We start from the raw sequence: 22,313 nt of genomic DNA, 5'->3' as shown, positions 1-22,313 counted from the left end.
CACCTTCCACCTCCTGGTTCACTCTCTGAATAGCCACAATGGCCAGAGCTGGGCCAGGAGCCAGGGGCTTCATCTGCATCTCCCACGTAGGTCGCAGGAGCTCAAGCACTTGGGAGCATCTTCTGCTGCTTTCCCAGGCACGTTAGCAGGGAGCAGGATTGAAGTGGCACTGCCGGGACTTGAACTGGCGCCCTTATGGGATGCCGGTGTTGCAGGTGGTGGCTTACCCAGCCATGCCACAGCGCCAGCCCCCTGGATTCTGATTTCCTGGTATCAGTCTTTCCAGGTCCCATGTTCCTTCTTTGGAACTAAGAGTCTCACCCTTCATCACAGTCCAAAAGAAAAAGCTGGCAAGATGTTCCTGAGACTGGAGAGGCCGATGTTCAAGTGGATCTGGGAGACAAGCCAGTTACAAGCGTGCAGTGACACCGCTATGGTCACCGTGGAGTTGACCTTAGAGTTGCAGTTTTTAGGTGAAGGGTGACTTAGTGTTCACAGATCACTTTGTGGTGTCTTAATTCCTGTGCATGTGTGTGTATTCTCACTGCATTAACTTTCAAAATTAACGAACAAACTTTGTTTTGAGAGCAGCGTTTCTGGGTTCACAGCAAGTTAAGCAGAAAGTAAGGTGGGTTCTGTATACCTCTGTTCCTCCTACACACACACCAGGGCGCCGTGAACACCCACCGCCAGAGTGCTACACTCAGCGCAGTGAATGAACCTTCACAGACACGTGTTTCCTCCCAAGTCTACCCCAGGGGGCGCTCTTGGCCTTAAATACCCTGTAGGTTGGACACAAGTATAACGACGCATATCCACATGTACCGTGTCGCACAGAAACCTCACAGCCCTAATAATCCTCTGAGTGCCACCATCCATCACTCCCTCTCTCTACCTCCTGCCAACCGCTGATCTCCATGCTGTTTCCATAGCTCTGCTTTTCCTAGTCCACCAGACAGCTGGAAGCACACAGAGGGAGCCCTCCCAGATTGGCTGCCTTCACTCACTGATATGCATCTAGGTTTCCTCCACCTCTTTTCATGGCTCCATAGCTCATGTTTTAAAAATGCTGAAGAATGTTCCATGGGATGCATGCATTAGAGTTTAACTCCCTGTCCACCTACTGAAGAGCATCTTGGTTGCTTGCTTGTTCGAGCAATTATGAGTGAGGCTGCTACAAACCCGTGTGCTGCTACCAACATTGTGAGGACATAAGTTGTCAATTTTCATGGGGAAATGCTCAGGAGCCTGGCCGCAGGGTTTTATGATAGAGGGTGTTTGTAATATTGGCACACCGTCTTCATAATTCGCTGCGCCATTTTGCATTCCCATCAGCAACAAATTAGAGTTTCAGGATACAAGAGCAACATACAAAGATCAGTGCTTGGATACGTTAATAATAAACTAGCTGAAAAACAAAGAAAGAAGTCCTGTTTAAAATAGTTACCAAAAATACCTAGGAACAGATGTAGCCACAGGTGAAAGAGTGAAAAGAGATTAAAATACCCATATTTTTATAGATGCAAAAGAGTTGTCTAATATAATGGAAGTTAGAACTTTGCCATTTGGTTTTGCAATGCATGAGGAGTGAAAATTGAAACTAATTCCTGGTTTTCATTAATATAATACAGAAAATGCATTTTTAATAAGAGCAATTACAAAATACTATATTTGGAGAACTATATGACCCAAAGACAAGTTTGTTATCAGAATAGATATGTTAAGAGGTATAGAAAACCATCTGTAGACATAATACTAGGAATTTAAAGTAAATGACCAAAAGATTTACTGGAAATAAATTGATACGTTATCACTCATATTAGGCACCCAATAATGTACTCATATTTGATGAGTTATTCATGTTTTTGGGTACACAGAAAATCAAGTGATAAGTAATGGTAAATAATCTTATTAGAAATGTTAAATAATTTTAATAACATTAAATGATTAGAAAGCTTTAGTAATTATCCATACTTTAAAACTAATTATTCACAGACATAAATGGGCGGAATTTTTGACCAGCAGAGGATTTTGTTATTTTCAGTAGGAACACAAGTGTTTCAAATGAAGAGGTGCTAGGTCTCATATACGTAGCAGGATATAAGACAGCAGACACCAAGGAAATTGTATTGTGTGGGCTCTGTAGGTAATAGCAGAAACCATGGGCTAAAGACTAACCAACAGGCAGTGCCGTGATGTAAGTTAAGCCTCTGCCTGTGGCGCTGGCATCCCATATGGGCACTGGTTCCAGTCCTGGCTACTCCATTTCTGATCCAGCTCTCTGCTATGGCCTGGAAAAGCAGTGGAGGATGGTCCAAGTGATTGGGCCCCTGCATCCATGTAGGAGACCTATAAAAAGCTCCTGGCTCCTGGCTTCAGATTGGCCCAGCTCCAATCATCGCAGCCATTTGGGGAGCAGACCAGCGGATGGAAGACCTTTCTCTCTGGCTGTAACTCTGCCTCTAAAATAAATAAAATAAATCTTAAAAAAAAAGTACTAACCAACAGATAATTTTATTCATATGCAAATTTGATTTAAATATTAAATTAACTCTTAGACTGAATGGAAAATTAAAAGGGAGGTTATTTTGTGTATTAAGGGAAGTCGTGATGAAGAACCATGGTGATTGAAGCCACACACCTGAATTCAGATAAATAATCACCAATGTTAGCTTAATTCCATGTAGAACAGTAACTCTGGCTGTATTTAAATAGTTCTCTCTTTAATGGAGGACTATGTCAGGAAAGAATGCAAAATATAAAAATGGTTTTCTGTTACTTAAGAATAATCACACCCTGAACATTATCATTACCTGAAGATATACACTGGGGAGAGAGGTGTGTTACAAGTTAAGAAATCTGAGATTTCTCATAAGGTACTGTAATCTCCTCTGGAATATTTATGTGAAATGTTCCCATTTTATGTACTTTTTTTTTCTAAAAACAGGTACATTAATATTGCAAAGTGTTGTATTTATAACAATGATCATAATGTGGGGAAAATAGTATATTGCCATGTACATGGTATCGTTCAGTGAAGCAATATTTAACTATACTCTAATAATATGACACCTACACATTGTTATACTCCACATATTAATTTCCGCAAATAAGGGAAAATGTGATATTTGACCTCCTGGTCTGGATTATATCACCTAGCATAATGATCTCCAATTACATCCACTTTTTGCAAATGTCAGGATTTCATTCTTGTATGGCTGAGTAATATTCCATCGTCTATATACATTTTCTTTATACAGTCAGCCGGTGATGGACATCTAGGTTGAGTCTACATCTTTGCTTTGGTGAACTGGGCTGCTATAAACCTGGAAGTGCAGGTATCTCTTTTTTAAAAAAGATTTATTTATTTATTTATTTATTTGAAAGTCAAAATTACACAGAGAGAAAATGAGAGGCAGAGAGAAAGGGAGAGAGAGAGAGGTCTTCCATCAACTGGTTCACTCCCCAGTTGGCTGCAGTGGCCAGAACACTGATCTGAAACAAGGAGCCGGGAGCTTCTTCCAGGTCTCCCATGTGGGTGTAGGGGCCCAAGCATTTGGGCCATCTTCCACTGCTTTCCCAGGCCATAGCAGAGAGCTGGATCGAAAGTGGAGCAGCTGGGACTCAAACTGGCCCCCATATGGGATGCCAGCACCGCAGGCGGCAGCTCCACCTGCTATGCCACAGCGCTGACCCCACAGGTATCTCATGGACTGATTTCACTTCCTTTGGATGTATTCCCAGAAGTGGGAATGCTGAGTTGTAAGGTAAATCAATGTTTAGCTTATGGAGGAATCTGCACAGTTTTCCATAATGGTTACACTGATTTGCATTCCCATTGACAGTATAGTAGGGTATCCTTTTCTCCACAACCTCATTTGGTCATTCAAAACACATTCTGGGTAACAGCCATTCCAATGAGTGAGATGACACCCCAGTGTGGTTTTTTTCCTGGCTTTACAGAGTTTATTGGGTTTACAAGTGGATGAAGTCACATGTGCACAAAATGGTTCTCACACTATCCCAAAGCAGAGTAGGGACTGAGGGCTGGGGATCCATTATTAGCTTTTGGGGGAGCTCTGAGGTGAGGGGCAGCCAACCCCCCAGTCCAGAGGGATTGGGAGGAGAGGCAGCCCACCTGGTTTTGGTCACAAAACTCAGAGGTTGGCACTCAGGCCAGGGCAGACAGAGGGACAAAAGAGCAGGAGCCCCAGAACACCCCTGCCCATGGAGCCCAGGGACTCCCTCACCAGAGCACTCACAACATGACTGGTCCAGACCTAGACTGAGGGGCTGGCACAAAGGGAGGGCAGCAAAGCAGAAGGGAGGGGAGACACTGCTATTTCTGGCTGATTTTGAAATAGGGTGTATGGTAGGGGTCGTGTTTCAGACTTCTGCATGTGGAAATGCAATTTTCCCACCACCATTTGTTAGAGAGACTGTGCTTTCTCCAGGGATTTGTCAAGGGTTAGCTGGTTGTAGGGCTTATTTCTGGGATTTTTATTCTGTGATATTGGTCTATATGTCTATTTCTATGCCAGTACCATGCTGTTTTTTCTCAAAATAGCCCCACGGAATTTCTTTTACAAAGGGGAACCAAAAGACTCCCAAGACTACTGAAATTTAATAAGAGAATTTGGCAAAGTTGCAGGATAGAAAAAGAAATTAATAGCACTCTGGGGGCACTGTTTCATGTCCTAGCTCTTATGCTTCTGATCCAGCTTCCTGCTAATGGGCTGGGAAAGGCAGCAGAAAATGGCCCGCATGCTTATACCCTTGCCATCCATGTGGGAAACCGGGATGAAGCTCCTGGCATTGTGGTTGCTTGGTGAGTGAACCAGTGGATGGAAGATCTCTGTCTGTCTCTCCCTCTCTCTCTGTAACTCTGCCTTTCAAATAAAATAAATAAATCTTTAAAAAAAAACTAATAGGATTCTTATACACTAACAAGGATTTGACTGAAAAAGAGCTAAAAATCAGTATATACAAAATACTGTGAATTCCTTGGAAAAATTTAATGAAGGATGTGAAAGATCTCTACAATTAAAATTATAGAACATTGATGAAAGAAATAGAAGACACAAAAGATGGAAATATCTTTCGCGTTTATGGGATGAAAGAATAACATTTTGTAAGATTTATTTTACTTATTTGAAAGACAGAGTTACAGAGAGAGAGAGATACAGAGAGAGAGGTCTTCCATCCACAGGTTCACTCCCCAGATGGCCGCAATAGCCAGAGCTGCACCAATCCGAAGCCAGGAGCCAGGAGCTTTCTCCAGGTCTCCCACGTGGGTACAGGGGCTCAAGGACTTGGGCCATATTCTACTGCTCTCCCAGGCCATAGCAGAGAGCTGGATCAGAAGAGGAGCAGCCAGGACTAGAACCGGTGTCCATATGGGATGCAGGCACTGCAGGCGGTGGCTTTAACCCACTGTGCCACAGCGCCAGCCCCAAGAATAACATTATCAAAATGTTCATACTACCCAAAGCTATTTACAGATTCAATGCAATCCCATCAAAAACCAAAGGGCATTCTTCACAGAACTAGAAAAAAAATTCTAAAATTCTTAAGAAAACACAAAATACCCTGAATAACCAAAGCAATCTTATGCAATCAAAACAAAGCCAGAGGGCATCATAATCCCAGATTTCAGAATCATGTCATCTGCCATCAATTATACTTTGAATTCTTCCTTTCCAATCTGTATTCCCTTGAATTCTTTTTCTTGCCTAATGGCTCTGGCTAAAACTCCAGAATTATATTAAATAAAAGTGACGAGAGTTGGCATCCTTGTCTGGTTCCGGATGTTAGTGTTGTGATATCATAATCAATCACGATATCATAAAACCATTTTGATGTCACAAACCCATCATTGTGATGTCATAAACCAAACACTGTGATGTTACAGTTGTGATGAGACAAGAAATCATTGTGATGTCATAAGCCAACAATTGTAATACAGTGTACAATGGCTTTATGACATCACAATTGTGATATCACAGTGGTTGGTTTATGACATCACAATTGTTTTGTGGCATCATAATTCATTATGACATCACAATTCTTGGTTAATGACATCACAGCGATATGTTGTGGTCTCACAATGGTATTCTATGACATCACAATTGATTATGGTATCACAATATTTGGTTTATGATATCACAATGTTTTCAATGACACAACAATGGTTTTATGACATCAGAATGAATTATATCACAGCGGTTTGTTATACATTGGTTTTTATGACATCACAATGGCTTTTCATTACTTCACAATAGATTATGACATCACCATGGGTGGTTTATCACATATATGATATTTATGATGTCACAATGGTTTCTTTCTAACATTTTAAAATTTTTATTTAATTTATACAAGTTTCAAGTATTTCATATATACATATTTAGAAACATAGTGATACTTCCCACCCTACCCTCCCCCCTGCCCACTCCCCAACCCTTCTTCCCCCTCCCTCTCACATTCCCACTCTTCATTTTTACAAAGATCTACTTTCAGCTTACTTAATGATCATAAAGTTAACCCTACATTAAGTAAAAGAGTTCAACAAATAGTACAGAGGGGAAAAAAAAAAAAAAACACTTCCTCAACGGAAGTGACAAGGGTTGTAAACAATCATCAAATCTCAAAATGTCTATTTCACCACAATACATTACATTTTTTAAAGCTGTATTTATTTATTTGAAAGAGTTACACAGAGAGGGAAGGAGAGGCAGAGAGAGAGAGAGGTCTTCCATCTACTGGTTCACTCCCCAGTTGGCCACAATGGCTGGAGCTGCACCAATCCCAAACCAAGGGCCAGGAGCTTCCTCCAGGTCTCCCACAAGAGTGCAGGGGCCCAAGGTCTTGGGCCATCTTCTGCTGCTTTCCCAGGCCACAGCAGAGAGCTGGATTGAAGTAGAGCAGCCAAGACTTGAAGCAGCACCCATATGGGGGGTCGGTGCTGCAGGCAACAGCTTTACCCACTACACCACAGCTCTAGCCCCCAATACACTACATTTCAGATACTATATTAGTTACCTCAGATCAGGGAAAACATGATATCTGTCTTTTTGGGACTGGCTTATTTCACTAAGTATAAATTTGCGTAAGGATTAAAAATGCATCTTAAGGGGCTGGCGCTGTGGTGTAGCAGGTAAAGCTGCTGCCTGCAGTGCCAGCATCCCATATGGGTGCCAGTTCAAGTCCAAGCTCCTCCACTTTCGACTTGGCTCTCTGCTGTGGCCTGAGAAAGCAGTGGTTAATGGCCCAAGTGCTTGGGCCCATGCACCTGTGTGGGAGACCCGGAACAAGCTCTTGGCTCCTGGCTTTGGATCAGTACAGCTCCGGCCATTGTGGCCATCTGGGGAGTGAACCAGAGGATGGAAGACCTTTCCCTCTCTCTCTCTTCTCTCCCTCTCTCTGCCTCTGCCCTTCAAATAAACAAATAAATAAGTCTTTTTAAAAAAGCATCTTGAAACATGTAGAGATGAGTATCACAAAGAGAACCCCAGAAGTGAAATTGAGGGGGGATTTCATAAGAGATTTCAAAATAGTGTATATTTTAAAATTTCAAATGTTATTTCATCTTATTTGAGAGGTAGAGATAGACACAAAGACAAATGCAGGGAAAGATCATCTTTTTACTGGTTCACTTCCCAAGGGCAACCACCAGGCCTGGGATGGGACAAAATCAAGCTCCTGGAGCCGGTGCTGTTGCACAGCAGTATACGTAAAGCTGCCGCCTGCAGTGCTGACATACCATATGGATGCTGGTTCAAGTCGCAGCTGCTCCACTTCCGATCCAATCTCTGCTGTGGCCTGGGAAAGCAGTAGAAGATGGCCCAAGTCCTTGGGCCCCTGCACCTGTGTGGGAGACTCGGCAGAAGCTCCTGGCTCTTGGCTTCCAATTGGCTCAACTCTGGCTGTCGCAGCCATTTGAGGAGTGAACCAGTAGATAGAAGACATCTCTCTCTCTCTCTCTCTCTCTCCCTCCCTCCCTCCCTCCCTCCCTCCCTCCCTCCCTCTTTGCCTCTACCTCTCTGTAGCTCTGCCTTTCAAATAAATTATAAATTAATCTCTTTTTTTTTTTTTGACACACAGAGTGGACAGTGAGAGAGAGAGAGAGACAGAGAGAAAGGTCTTCCTTTGCCATTGGTTCACCCTCCAATGGCCGCCATGGCCGGCGCACCACGCTGATCCGATAACAGGAGCCAGGTGCTTCTCCTGGTCTCCCATGGGGTGCAGGGCCCAAGGACTTGGGCCATCCTCCACTGCACTCCCTGGCCACAGCAGAGAGCTGGCCTGGAAGAGGGGCAACCAGGACAGAATCCGGCGCCCCAACCAGGGCTAGAACCCGGTGTGCCGGCGCCGCAAGGTGGAGGAGTAGCCTAGTGAGCTGCGGCGCCGGCCTTATAAATGAATCTTTAAAAAAAAAACAAGCACCTAGACTCGATCTGGGAACCTAGGAAGTCCCATATGGAAGGTGGGCGTCCGAAGTGGCCTCTTCCCTAGTGTGCCAAAAACACTCGCCCTGGTTTTGTAGACCTGATAAATAAGCTAAAGAAGTGGTTATGGATGTAACAAGCACAGCATCAAAGATTTCCATCAAAGATGAAATGGCCAGCAAAATAAAAAATACCTAAGAACTTAGGGTAAAATCAAGTGGCATTTTAATCTACTGGCAAAACTATGATCTGTTTGGTATGAATGAACAGCCACTTTTAAAAGTCCATCTATACTACACCATGCTTCAAACTAAAGCATGAGTAGATTTAAAAAATCAGTAAAAGGAATTAACAAAACGAAAGTCAAGAAAACAAAGATAGGCTGGACCATATGAGAGAGTTAGGAGACCTGAAAAAATGGCTTTGCATTTCTCCTGAAACCGTGCCCTGATTTCTCCAACGTCTGAGCTTTAGGGCACTTATTGCCACAACCTGTAATGTCACCAAAGCTGCCTTTGGTGCCTGCATCTGGTATATTCCTACAGGACCCAGAGAGATGTAGCTGAACACACCGATCAATAAGGAAACCTAGAGAGGGGACTTCCCAGGAGTTCATTCCGTTTTTTTTTTTTTTTTAAGATTTATTTATTTATTTATTTGAAAGTCAGAGAGAGAGAGAGAGAGAGAGAGAGATCTTCCATCTGATGGTTCACTCCCCAATTGGTCGCAACGACCGGAGCTGTGCCGATCCGAAGCCAGGAGCCAGGAGCTTCTCTGGTTCTCCCACACCGGGTCAGGGCCCAAGCACTTGGGCCATCTTCTACTGCTTTCCCAGGCCATAGCAAAGAGCTGGATTAGAAGTGGAGCAGCCGGGTCTCGAACCGGTGCTCATGTGGGATGCTGGCACCGCAGGCCAGGGTATTAACCCGCTGTGCCACAGCGACAGCCCCAGGAGTTCATTCTTAACGCGCTCTAAAGACTCCTTAGGTTCCACGCCACAAAAACAGGCCTGGTCCTGTACAGGCACTTTCCTTCCCACAACGGCCCCACGCTGACCCACGCAATCCTTCAGAACTGGAGATGCGGCCCCGCACAGGTGCACTCAGCACCCCAGCCACCGGGCGTCTGCACGCATGCGCCGTGACGCTGCCGCGCCAGGCGCGCCTGCGCACTTGTGTTCAGCGGCGTTGCTTGGCTGCCATTGCTGTGGGGACGTTGTAGGTCGGAGGCTGGGTTGCTGGTCTTCAGGACCAGCCGTGGCCTTTCAGAGGCGGTGAAGACGGGCGGGTGTCTCTGTTAGAGCAACAAATAGGATTAACTCACAACCCGATCCCCAGCGTGAGGGGCTGGGTGAGGGGAGGCTGGGACGGAAGTGACAAATGAAGTCTATACCGCAATTTTTTAAAAATGTATTTATTTATTTATTTGAAAGGCACAGTAACAGAGGGAGAGACAGAGAGACAGAGGTCTTCCATCCACTGGTTCACTCCCCAGATGGCCACAACGGCCAGAGCTGTGCCACTCTGAAGCCAAGAGCCAGGAGCTTCTTCCGGGTCTCCCAGGCAGGTGCAGGGGCCCAAGGACTTGGGCCATCTTCTACTGCTTTCCCAGGCCATAGCAGAGAGCTGGATCAGAAGTGGAGCAGCTGGGACTAGAACCAGCGCCCATATGGGGGGCCGGCACTGCAGGCCAGGGCGTTAACCCGCTGCGCCACAGCACCAGCCCCAATATACAGAGTTTTAATTATGAGACTTCAGTGGGAAGATGGCAGTGTGTTTGTGAATAACCAAACTGCCTTTTCTCAAAAAGTGGGTTTTGGGAGTTGTGCGTGAGTTTATCATGTGTTGAAAGTAAGGCAGTACACAGAGACTTGTTCTTCTGGCCATGAAAATGTGCTGTTCATGTCTACACATTAATTTGGTATTGACTGAAAACACAAATGCATATAACTTACTAGAAAACACAGAAACAAATGTGTAAGGATCTAGGAGTTGATGCTGGTTAAGCTTCATATTAATAGGAAAAGATAATTTTTTTACAGGCAGAGTGGACAGTGAGAGAGAGGGAGAGACAGAGAGAAAGGTCTTCCTTTTGCCGTTGGTTCACCCTCCAATGGCTGCCGCGGCCGGCGCGCTGCAGCCAGCACACCACTCCACTTCTGATCCAGCTTTCTGCTGTAGCCTTGGAAAGTAGAAGATGACCCAAGTTCTTGGGGCCCTGCACCCGCGTGGGAGACCTGGAGGAACCTCCTGGCTAAACACAATCAAGGCGATGTATAACAACCTATACCCAGCATCATATAGAATAGGGAAAAGTTGGAAGCTTTTCCACTAAGATCTGGTACCAGACAGGGATGCCCACTCGTACCACTACTATTCAATATAGTTCTGGACATTTTAGCCAGAGTCATTAGGCAAGAAAAAGAAATCAAAGAAATAATAAATTCAAAGGGAGGAAGTCAAATTACCCGTTTGCAGATTGATATGACTCTATGCATAGGGAAACCAAAAGGCTGCACTAAGAGACTATCAGAACTCATAAGAGGAGGTAAAATTGCAGGATGTAAAATCAACACACAAAAAGCAATATATTTATCCAAGGAAGTGGAAGATCTCTACAATGAAAAATACAAAACATTAAGGAAAGAAATAGAAGACACCAAAAAAAATGGAAAAAAATCTTCCATATTTGTAGATCGGCAGAATTAATATAATCAAAATATCCCTACTACCCAAAGCAATTAATAGGTTCAATGCAAGCCCAATCAAAATACCACCCACATTGCTACCAGAGTGCCTGTTTGCGTCTGCTCCACTCTATTCCACCTTCTACTAATGCAGAGCCTGTGTGTTAGCAGGTGGCAGCCCGTTGGCAAGTACCTGCCAACCATATGAGAGATCTGGATTGGATTCCCAGCTCCCAGCATCCGCTTGCACAAACCCCAGACATTACCCCTTTCTCAATGGCCTCGCCCCTGCCCTGTATCCATCGTGAACCCCAACTGGGGCCACTAGATAGTCCACTAATGGGCAGGAAGCCGTGTTTCTCCTGGCCCCTCAGAGTCAGCCCCCTACTGCTGGGCTAACAGAAGGCACGTAGCCAGCGGGAATCTTGACCTCATCCCCATGGTCTGTGGATTACCAAGCCCTGCCCCTTCCTTAGCTGCCATATTCTCTTCTCTGGAGACCAACGTAACAGTTGTCATCCTGTGAGAAATGACCCTGGTGTATTTTCATAACCAACTTAGCTTAGCCTTAGTGCAGCCATGATACTATGCATCAGCAGAATACAGGATAAAGCATTGCAAAAGTCCCAAAGTAGGTCACCTGCTAAGCTTGCTTTGCAAACTGTGCACCGCTTGTTATCCGTGTCACTTTCGGCAGTTCTGTAATCTGTAACCACCGGGTGCCAGTTACATGGTGCCCTGGCATCTCAGTTCCTGGAGCCTTGATGATGCCCTGTGCTGCTGGATGTGCCCACCCACCCCCATTACATTTTCCTCACCCTGCCTTGGGCAGCAGGTAGGATTTAGGTTCTACCTTCCAAGGAGAAACTGGGGGAAGGGACTTCAGCATAGTGAGGGGCGGGGTTTGGTAAAAGGATCTTAGCTTCTGAGGGAGGTGCCTGCTTCCACCTGCTGGTCACTGCTCTTGCGACCAGATTATCAATAAACACATCACTTTCACGCTTCTGAGTCTACCCTTTGGAGGATAGGTGTTCTCAGGTGGGTTTATCTCCCGCAACCCGGGTGCTCATCTGGGGTCTCTGTGTACACGTGGAGTAGGAGCTCTGGGAGAGGTGAAGATTATCCCACCCTATTTCAGGCAGCCTGCTCTTCCTCGGGTGCTCTATCTCCACAGGGAAGCCGTAAACAAGCCCAAGACTGACTGGAGACAGAGCAGAGTGACACCAGGAAAAACAAAAACAGGCACTCCCATCCACCAGAGAACTCCATATATGGACCAAGGTAGGAAAATTCAGAGTTTATTAAGCTCTGCCTTGGTGGTAGGGCATTTTGATGGGTCAAATGTGTGCAGCTGGGACATGGCCAGGAGCAAAGTGCAAATCTCAGGCTGTGAGAGGGACCTCCAAAGAGGAGGGCGAGTGCACTGGGGGACGTCGGTCACAGGGACCTGCACACGAGGGAGTGTGCTAGACACCCACATTAGGGCGGACTGAGTGTGCCTACCTGAAAATGGGAAACACAAATTCTAGATCTAGGGAAGAGAGCAATTAGGGAGCTCTCTGCAACACTACCCTGGAAAGTTCTTTGGGGAGTCCAGAGACAAAGAAATCCTACAGTTTCATTTGGCCAAAGTTGGGGTCCCGGGAAGATACCCATGGACTATGCCTTAGCCTCTGCATCATGTCTGCATGCATCTAGGAGTTGTGCTTTTGTGCCTGTGTCGTGGTTACATGCATGCTTGTGTGCTTCTGTGTGAAGCCTGTGTTCCATGTGGCCAAAACCTCTCATCCTAAAGCCTTAGGTGTTCTGGCCTAAATCCTCAGATGAGGATTGGCTATGGCAGGCTGTGATTTTGGCTGTACATGATAGAGCCTCATCTTCCCGGGAGGAGAGAGATAATTCTCTTTGCTGGATGAAAAGCCTAAGTCCCGTTCTATTGGGTCCTACTCCAACATTTTATCTAAAAGAGGAGAAAGAAGACTCCAAGATTAAGTCCTGGGATCCCTTATCATGTGTGCTTCCTCCTTATATGGCTCCAGACAGAGCCTGAGATGAACAACAGATACGAGAAGAGGAGCCTAGAGAATGTGGAGATGCTGAGCCCACAGCACCTCCAGAGTCATATCCGAAATTGTGAAAATTACCACAATGTGAAGCTCCCCCACTCCACCTAAGCAGATGGCATCTAAAGTGTATTCACCTCAGGAAGTCCCAGTACGACAGGGATAAACTGGCTTTGTCAATGCTGCTCTTACAAGTACTGAAGTCAAAAACTTCCAGAAAGAAACGAGGCCACTGCTGGAAGACCCCCTTGGTCTGGCCAATCAATTGGACCTGTTCTTGGAACCACGTCAGCGTACCTGGGTTAAAGGGGTGTCCATAATGAACACGCTGTTCACAGGAGAGGAAGGGGGAATGACCAGAAGGACTATGGCCACTTGGGAAAGAGAACACCTCCCTGGACGAGGAGTCTCTTCAGCTGAGGACAAGCTCCCAGTGGATCCCCAGTGGAATAATAACTCCCCACATGACAGAGCATTATCTAAGTCAATTAGTGATCAAGGGAATTAGAAAATCAACACCGAGGTCACAAAATGTCTCAAAGGCATTTGAAGTTCAACAAAGAGAAAACCTCCTCTACCTTCTTAGAGATTTAAAGATAAAGTGAGGGGGCTGGGGCTGTGGCGCAGCAGGTTAACGCCCTGGCCTGAAGCACCGACATCCCATATGGGCGCCAGTATGAGACCTGGCTGCTCCACTCCCGATCCAGCTCTCTGCTGTGGCCTGGGAAAGTGGTGGAAGATGGCCCAAGTCCTTGGGCCCCTGCACCTGAGTGGGAGACCCAGAAGAAGCTCCTGGCTCCTGGCTTTGGATCGGCTTAGCTTTGGCCATTGCAGCCAATTAGGGAGTGAACCATTGGAGGGAAGACCTCTCTCTCTCTCTCTCTCTCTCTCTCTCTCTCTCTCTCTCCCCGCCCCGTGTGTGTGTGTGTATGTGTGTGTGTGTGTGTAACTCTGACTTTCAAATAACTAAAGAAATTTAAAAAAAGATAAAATGTGATGCTGTCACTGTTTTATAGTGAGCTAAGCCTCCACCTAGCGTGCCAGCATGCCATATGGGTGCCAATTCGTGTCCTGGCTGCCTCTCTTCTGATCCAGCTCCCTGCTGATGGCCTGGGAAAGCAGTGGAAGATGCCCCAAGTCCTTGAGCCCCTGCAGCCATGTGGGAGACCCAGAAGAAGCTCCTGACTCCTGGCTTCAGATCAGCCCAGCTTCAGCCATTGCAGCCATTTAGGAAGTAAACCAGCAGATGGAAGATCTCTCTCTCTCTCTCTCTCTCTCTCTCTCTCTCTGTCTCTCCCTCTCTCTGTCTGTAACTCTACCTCTCAAATAAGTAAATAAATCTTTAAAAAAAAAAGATAAAATGAGAAAATGCTCTGAGAGTCAGCTGGGACAAGGGTTGTTAAAGGCAAGTTTGTAACTAAAAGCTGGCCATATAAGGATATTAAGAGAAGCTCTAAAGGTCTTTGTGAGAAGAGAGGAGAAAGGAAAGCAAAAGGCAAAAATTATGATACCCAGAGTGAAAAAGGCAGTGGACAAGAGGTTAAATATAAAGGCCCCCTTCTGGGGAATGAGAGGCCACCAGGGCCAGCAAACCACAGAGAGGGAAGAAGCAGCTCCTAGAACTCGTGGGCATACTCCTAGAGCTGCCAGATGGTACCATTGTGGGAAGCCAGGACATTTCAAAAAAACGATGTGGAGTTAGAAAAAGAAAGATAATTCTCCTCTAACCTTCGATGAGGCCTGGGCATGTCAAGGCTTCCTCTTTGCCAGTTCCCACCAGGAACCCTTGATAAATCCAGAATTGGAACCTGAAGAGGAGGGTTCAGTATGCCTCATGGGTTCCAAGGCAGCCTGTTGCTCACTTGCCAGCCAAAGGGCACAAAATTATCCAAAGAAAAGTTAACACTGACTGGGGTAGAGGGGGAAGGATTTCAGGTCCCAGTGTTGGGGGGGATGGAAGTTAAGTTAGGGTTGGGACAAACAGAGGGATCCTTCTGAAATGTTCCAGAAATAGGAACTAACCTCCTAGGTTATCAAATTAGGACTGGGACTCCTAGTGGATAATAGCTAAGAGTCCCAGTGAGTTTCCTTAGAGAAAAAGAAGAAAAGCATATTGACCCCTCAGTATGGAAAAAAGAGGAAAATAGAAGAGGGCTAAAAATTAAGCCTCTAAAAGTGAAACCTAAGCAGTCTGGGGAAATAGTTCATAACAGGCAATATCCTATTTCCAACAAAGGAAGAAAGGGACTACAGCCTATAATAGAGTCTTATTAAGTATGGACTGCTAGAACCCTGTGTGTCCCTGAGAACACTCCAGTTCTTCCAGTAAAGAGGTCCTTTGGGTCTTACAGACTAGTGTAGGACTTACGGGCTGTCAGGCAAACTGTACAGTTATCAGTACAGGCTGCTAACAAAAACAGGTGTTGAGCTTATGCAGCCAGCCTGATCCAGCTGGAACCGGGTGTACAAAGGCTCTGTACAAAGATAAGGAAGCTTGGGGAAGTGAGACCTGTGAGAGCGTTGTCATTTGCTCTTTCCCTCTCCATAGGCTTGACGAATTACTCTTCCTGCCTCTCCAGGAAGGGGCCAGAATCAATCAACCTGGAGGAGAACTCTCAACCTGCACCCAGATCTGAAATGTCTCTGGTGAGTCTAATAGCAACAAGCATTCAGCCTTCAGCATCCCACAGGCCGGCACCTGGTGGTTGTGTGGAGGAAAAAAGCTGCATGACGGGTTGCCATCAGGTTGGACAGGAGCTTGTGCCCCGGTGCAATTAGCAATCCCCTTCATCCTGGCATTTCAGTAGGACATATTGGGTAAAGCCGCTGCCTGCAATGCCAGCATCCCGTATGGGCACTGGTTCAAGACCCGGCTGCTCTACTTCCAACCCAGCTCCCTGCTAATGCTCCTGGGGAAGCAGTGGAAGATTGCACAAGTGCTTGGAGCCCTGCACCCACATGGGAGATTTGAAGAAGCTCCTGGCTCCTGGCTTCAGCCTGGCCCAGTCCTGACCATTACAGCAATTTGGGGAGTGAACCAGAAGATGGAAAATCTCTCTCTCACTCTCGCTCTCATTCTGTCTGTGTAACTCTGACTTTCAAATAAATCAATCTATAAAAAAAACCTATCCCACACTGGCGATTGATCACATGTATATCTAGACTCAATAGGAGTCCCCAGAGGGGTCCCTATTTGGCTCAACACCAAATAGCAGTGGAATTTGAATCTTCTCTCTTCTGATGGACAACCATTAATAAAAATGTTGACTGGACTAATTATATTTACTGGAATAAAATATGTTATACCTTTGATGCCCTGGAAGGAGTAGCCATACTTAGTGCCACCGGCAGGATGACTTGGGAAACGTGTGTGTGACGCTGAGAGGACTGTGTTGTACTTTCATTCCTAATGACACTACAATCTGATGGGGGTCGGGCAGGTGGGTGGGTCAGAGTAACAAGCTGGAAGCCACACTTCCCCCACCCGTAATCTTATCCACACACCTGCCAATCTAATTACCCCTTCCTCAGGATGTACCTCCCCTTACCCAGGACGTGGGGTGGTATCACGTGGCCACTTCTCTTTCTAAGCTCATAAGAAGCCCGGTAAAGGAACCACGTCCCACTGCCCTCTCTCCACGGGGATCCACAGTGAGCAGGGTATGGGGAGTTCTCTGTGCTTCTTCCCTGGCCCACTCCCCCTGAACAGTGTCTGCATGTGTGTGTGTGTGTGTGTTCCTCACTTGGTAAGTATACTGTATCACTTTTCCCGTTGTGCTTTTGCCTGTCCTTAGACTGCTTCTCTGAGTAAGAAGCAAGAGCCTGGAATAAGAATTTAGGTCCAACCTAGCCCACAACAGATCCATTACTAGAGCCTTACACGGCTTAAAGCCCCTGCGTAATGAATTAGCTCAAAATTCTGGAATGAATTATTTTTACAGGATGGTAAGAGGAGGACTTCGTTGGAAAAAATGGAAGGGAATGGCAGCCTCAGTTCTACTGCTGTGGCAGGGGTCCTACCCACCACGGGATGCTATATTATCCCTTGTGTCAGAGGACTTGCCCAAAGACTGATAGACACGGCAATTAATAAATAAATGCCACTCACATTTCAACAGAGAACAGTGTAACACGGTTACAAACAGATGTAAATTATGAGGGAAAAATCCAAAAACTCTTAGGCCAGTTTAATGCCAGAATATAAAATAAAAATACCACCAAACTATAAATAGGAGGGATTTGTGAGAAATGACCCTGGTGTACTTTCATAAAAGGCTTAGCTTAACCTTAGTCCAGTCATGATAGTAGGTCTCAGTAGCAGGTAGGACAGAAGGTTGCAAAACACAAAGTAAGTCCAACTGCTGAGCCTGCTTTGCAAACCATAAACTTGTTATCTTTGTAACCTTCAACAACTGTCACCTGTAGCCACCAGAGGCTCTCCTTTCTAAGGTCCTGGAAGTCTTGATGATACCAAAATGTAACTCTCCCCCTCCCCCTTCCTAAATCTGCCCAGAACTCATCCCTGCTACCCTACCCTGTAGGCTCTGTGTTGGGTTTACATGGTCCCTCCCAAGTTTCTCCACCAGTGAGGAACTGGGGAACAGCATCCCTGCACGGCAGGGATAAAGGGAGCTGATCTCTGAGGGTGGTGCCAGCTTCCACTTGCTGGCCACAATTCTCAAGACCAGGAAGCAATAAACACCTCGCTTTCTGCTTCCTTCGTGTGTCTGAGTTCATCCTTTGGGGCTGGTGGTCTGAGGTGGGGTTACTTCCCACAGTGAGACACTGGGGGCTTGTGGGTTCCAGTGAGCAACCTAAGTCCTGCCCCACAAGCCACTGTCCCAGGAAAAAACTGCTGAATGCTCACCACCAGCTCTGGGAAGGTGGGGGTGATGCTGACTCTCTGTGCGACTGTCACAGGGGCAGTTGGTCTGGGACGTCCTGGGTTGTGAGTGCTGGGAGACGAGCAGTGCACTGGGCGTGCAGGCAGGTCCCCTGACCATGGGGAAGCCTCACTGCAGGGCGGTGGCTGAGTGGACACTGACCTGGGCCCCACCCTCCTCCAGTGGGGCTTCCTGAGGGTAGGGAGAGGACATTGGGTCTGCATCCAGGATAAGATGTAGAGCAGAGAGCTGAGTCAGGACTTGGGACCAGGTACTCTTCTTGGCCGTCACCTGTCCCCTGCAGCCACCTTGGAGCAAGAGAACATGGAGAGCTTGGTTTGCTCAGCTAAACTGTGGTTCCCTGCATCCCCCCATCATGCCAACTGTAGGAGCAGTGCTTTCTCCAAGACTTCATTTGTCTGATGGACCCGAGAAGAGTTGTTGGTGCCATTTCTTCAGCTTTTTTTTTATTATGAGCCAGGAAGAGATAAACACTACACTCCTTCCAAATTGGCCCTCAAACTGGACATCCATAATTCCTTTTTTTAAAATCATGAACATCTACTCTTGTTTGTATTCCCTGCAAATAGGCCCTTTCCATCTGTTTTCTTGGAAAGATGGAAGAGATGGGTCAGGAAGACCTCCCGCTTTGGAAGAGTTGAAGCCACGAGTCACCCGGGAGTCAGCCACACCCTAGAATGGCCACTGTCCTGACCAGCAGTGAGTCGTCCCCCTTCCCTGTTCTGAGGCCAGGCCAGTGTATCTGACAGAGATGGGTACACAGGGGATATGCCTAAGGCAGACAGTCTGAACGCATGGCGTGCAGACGCCAGGAGCTCACAGGGGACGAGCCACCAGCTCCACGTCAGGGAGGAGGGAGGAGGCGGTGGCCCCAGCAGCAAGGATGACTCCTCCTGTCCAGTCCTGCCCTGGGCTCACTGGGCCTTGGACCTCCATCCCCTCAGTGCAAAGCACAGCTTCCCACTCAGGTGTTGGCGGTTACAGCGTGGAGGTGCCCACGCTCTGCACCTCAGTAGACTTGTCCACAGGGGTCTGCCCCCCACTGTCGACAGGCACAGAGGCCAGTGCTTCCTCACACTGGATCTACAGGGTGCACCCCGACACAAACACACACACACACAGACACAGACACAGACATGCACAGACACATGCACACACAGAGACATGCATGCACGAGCAGACACACACAGACACATGCACACTGAAATGCACACAGAGGCACACATGCCCACATGCATGTACACACACAGATACAGATACACACTGTGCAGACACACATACACACACAGAGACACACGCAGACACAGAGATACAGATATAGACACACGTGTGCAGACACAAACATGCACACACATATACACACATGCATGCACACACAGACACAGGCACAAACACATGCACACGCACATGCTCACATGTACACACATGCACACTGAAATGCACACAGAGACACACATGGCCACATGCATGTACACACAAAGATATAGACACACATGTGCAGACACATGTACACACACAGAGAGATACACACAGATACAGACACACATGTGCTGACACAAACATGCACACATAGAGACACACACAGACACACACAGACACGTTCATATGTACAAACAAGCACATACACACACATGCATATACACATGCAGACACACATACATAATGTACACACAGAGACAGACATGCACAGACACAGAGATACACACAGACACACACGTGTGCATACACACACACACACACAAGAACAATCGCAGCCCAGAGGGTTTGCTTGAGAAAACTGCCGTGTGCTGTGGAACAGAGCCAGCAGGAGGCCAGGAGTGGGGAGGGGCCGGCCAGGGAGAGACGTGCGCCATGGGCTCAGGCTGAAGTAAGAGAAGGTGGAAAGCGGGGTCTACAACCGTGGGTACTGGGGAATCGGGTCTGGAGTGCAGGCACACAGCTCCTCCTGGAGCCAGCGGGAAGTCCGAGGTGAGGCTGGCATGGGGACAAAGCCTCAGGAGCGGAGGCAGCCTGGTGTTGTTTGCTCCGCTGCAGCTGTGGTTCATCCTCTGATGTTTCATCCTCCTGCCCACCCTCCCCACCTCACTCTGTTGCTGGGCACGGAGGACAGCTGACCCCAGGCCATCCCTGCAGAGTGCCGTGTGCTGCTGTGGTCCTGGGTGCCTCTGCCTCAGGCCCCACAGTGCATTCGACGCCCTAGAGCCCTGTCTCCATGACCCAGTCCTGGTCTTCCGTGGTGGCACAGGGCTTTTGGTGGCTACTGTGGGTCGGTGCTCACTGCAGGATGTATCCGTGCGTTTGTTCAGCTGTTGGGGCCCACGCAGGGATGTGAGGACTGCCAGGACTGGGGCCAGCGTCTGCAGGGTGGGACTGTTTCCGCTTGCCTGAGGATATGAAACAGCGGCTGGTCTACATCAAGGCCGGGGTGCAATCACATTGGCCTACCCATGGTCCCTGGGCCTGGGCAGGTGCATGGCTCTCACTTGCCAAAAAACACTCTGGGGTCAGAGTCCAGGCTGCTGAGTCCTTCCGGCCAGGTCTGGGGGCCACAGTGAGGGCAAAATTTGCCCCCAGGAAGTGCCCATCGGGATAGTGAGGTCAAATTGGAGTCTTCGCAAGATAGCTGGGACCACAACCCTCACCTCTGGCTCCCTGCACCGCCGAAGGCTAAGGCAACAAACAGGGCTGGGATGGACTTTGGAACTTGGAGCACAGGTGGGTATGGGTCGCAGAGTGTGCTGAGGGGACGTGCAAGGCTGCTGGGCAAGCAATGGCCATCCCCAGGACCCATGCTGGGAATGGCACCTGCCCAAGATGCCTGAGGGACAATGGCACACACTGTGGCCCCCACTGGATCCCTGTGTCTTTCTGGCCTCGTGCTGGAGGTGGAGGGTGTGTGGCTTGGGCACTATGAGCTGTGGGCAGTAGAGCTGTCAGGGGGCAGTGAAGGCCCTGGTCATCCTCAGCAGATGGAGAAGCACTGGGCTGCAGGCTTCCTGGTGGGGTAGCTCCTTGCAGAGGTGGGAGCTTTGAGAGCAGCCCCTGCGCATCCTCCTGCCCTACAGGGTTGTGTAAAGACCTCACTTGGGCAAGTGTTGTAGAACTCATAAGGGTTGGCGTTGGGCACACTGGGTGAAGCTGCTGCTTGGGACTCCTGCATCCCACATCAAAGTATTGGTTCAAGTCCAGCTGCTCTGTGTCAACGCAGCTCTCTGCTAATCCACCTGGGAGGCAGCAGGTGATGACTCACTGACGTGGGACACCTGGGTGGAGTTCTTGGCTCCTGGCTTCATCCTGGCCCAGCCCTGGCTGTTAGGCTGTTAGAGCCATTTGTGGAGTGAACCAGCAGATGAGATTCATATTCCCTCCCTCTCTCTCTCTCTCTCTCTCGCTCTCGCTCTCGCTCTCTCTCGCTCTCTCTCAAGAGAAAAGGGAATCACAAATTCAGTTGCATTGGTGCTCAAAATTTTCAGATCTCTGCATACATGTTGTCCCCAGAAGTGAATATCATCAACAAGCCATGCCTTGCTTGAAAATATATTGCCACTTGGGGCCAGCACTGTGGCGTATTGGGTAAAAGCCACCGCCTGCAGTGCCGGCATCCCATATGGGTGCCGGTTCGAGTCCCGGCCACTCCACTTCTAATTCAGCTCTCTGCTGTGGCCTGGGAAAGCAGTAGAAGATGGCCCAAGTCCTTGGCCCCTGCACCCGTGTGGAAGACTCCTGGCTCCTGGCTTCGGATCAGTGCAGCTCCAGCCATTGCAGCCAACGGGGGAGTGAACCATCGGATAGAAGACCTCTCTCTGTCTCTGTAACTCTGACTTTCAAATAAATCACTCACTGGCACATTAGCCCAGCCCACATAGACCCCTGAGACTTCACAGGGCACATGAACTTTGACCTAATTTCCCTTGCCACCTGCTCTTTGGACAGGAAAACATCTTTAAAATAAACTTTCCTCAGAACTGGTGTATGGCACAGCAGGTTAAGCCTCTGCTTGCAAAGCCCAATCTCATATCAGATTGCAAGTAGAGTCCTGGCTACTCCAATTCCAATCCAGCTCCCTGCTAACAGACACTCTGGAAGGCAGCAGGTGATGGCTCAAGTCCTTGGGCTCCTGCCGCTCATATGGGAGTTCAGGATTTAATTCCTGCCTCCTGCCTTTGACGTGGCCTGGAACTGGCTCTTGTGGCTATTTGGAGAAGTGAACCAG

Source organism: Oryctolagus cuniculus, chromosome 16 (genome assembly GCF_051225735.1).
Source record: "Oryctolagus cuniculus isolate XC-2025 breed Fujian yellow rabbit chromosome 16, ASM5122573v1, whole genome shotgun sequence".
Taxonomy (NCBI): Eukaryota; Metazoa; Chordata; class Mammalia; order Lagomorpha; family Leporidae; genus Oryctolagus; species Oryctolagus cuniculus.
The sequence above is the reverse complement of the archived record's forward strand: the minus strand, read 5'-3'. Positions refer to the sequence as shown.